At 46.7% G+C, this 1,095-nt stretch overlaps 1 long non-coding RNA gene across 1 annotated transcript; it reads left to right on the top strand.

The window, feature by feature from the left end:
- On the top strand, positions 1 to 214 carry LOC118560485. The gene is made up of 2 exons (XR_004929391.1): positions 1 to 52; positions 124 to 214. It is a non-coding gene; the product is annotated as an uncharacterized LOC118560485 (long non-coding RNA).
- The last annotated feature ends 881 nt before the right edge of the window (positions 215 to 1,095 follow it).

Here is a 1,095-nt window from a genome sequence, read left to right as displayed (position 1 = left end):
CTTCCCTCACTCTGGTCAATCCATCTGTCACCCACTTCTGTCCAGCTTTATGGTAAGCAGTGCAGCTTCTAGTAGTTCTCCTGGTTCACCTTTCAGAGTCACTTACTCTTCTTCTCTTTGCAGTCTCTCCAGCCGTGACGTTCTGACCCTGCCGAGTTGTCCATAGTTCCGTCCGTTATATCTGCCTGTTTCCTAAATAAACATTTTAAAACTGTGCTTTGCTTCCCCATCGTATCTGCATGTGGGCTCGTCATCTGAAAACCATGACAGTACCAAGTTTGGTACACTTCTTTTTAGGAGGCCCTGATTAAGGCCTCATTAAGGTCAAAAACCAGCTGCTGGAAGACAAAATATAGAGCTAGATGGGCTCCAGTGGGCTTGTTTCGATCGTCTCTATTTACTCTTTCATTTGGTACCAAGTTTGTGAGGCTACGATGCTGCTTTGCTAAACAGTGGCACAGAACACTGGTTTATAGGAGGCCCCATTGAGCCTCCTAAGCAAGGTGAAAAAACAAGCTGGTGGGAGACAAAGGAAAAAGCTACATGGGCTCAAGTGGGCTTGTTTCGATCGTCTCTATGTACTCTTTCGTTTGGTACCAAGTTTGTGAGGCTACGATGCTGCTTTGCTAAACAGTGGCCCAGAACACTGGTTTCTAGGAGGCCCTATTGAGCCTCCTAAGCAAGGTGAAAAACCCAGCTGCTGGGAGACAAAGGAAAAAGCTACATGGGCTCAAGTGGGCTTGTTTCGATCGTCTCTATTTACTCTTTCATTTGGTACCAAGTTTGTGAGGCTACGATGCTGCTTTGCTAAACAGTGGCCCAGAACACTGGTTTCTAGGAGGCCTATTGAGGCCTCCTAACTAAGGTGAAAAACCCAGCTGCTGGGAGACAAAGGAAAAAGCTACATGGGCTCAAGTGGGCTTGTTTCGATCGTCTTTATTTACTCTTTCGTTTGGTACCAAGTTTGTGAGGCTACGATGCTGCTTTGCTAAACAGTGGCCCAGAACACTGTTTTCTAGGAGGCCTATTGAGGCCTCCTAACTAAGGTGAAAAACCCAGCTGCTGGGAGACAAAGGAAAAAGCTACATGGGCTCA

This window comes from Fundulus heteroclitus, unplaced genomic scaffold (assembly GCF_011125445.2).
Source record: "Fundulus heteroclitus isolate FHET01 unplaced genomic scaffold, MU-UCD_Fhet_4.1 scaffold_43, whole genome shotgun sequence".
Lineage (NCBI taxonomy): Eukaryota > Metazoa > Chordata > Actinopteri > Cyprinodontiformes > Fundulidae > Fundulus > Fundulus heteroclitus.
The sequence above is the reverse complement of the archived record's forward strand: the minus strand, read 5'-3'. Positions and strand labels throughout refer to the sequence as shown.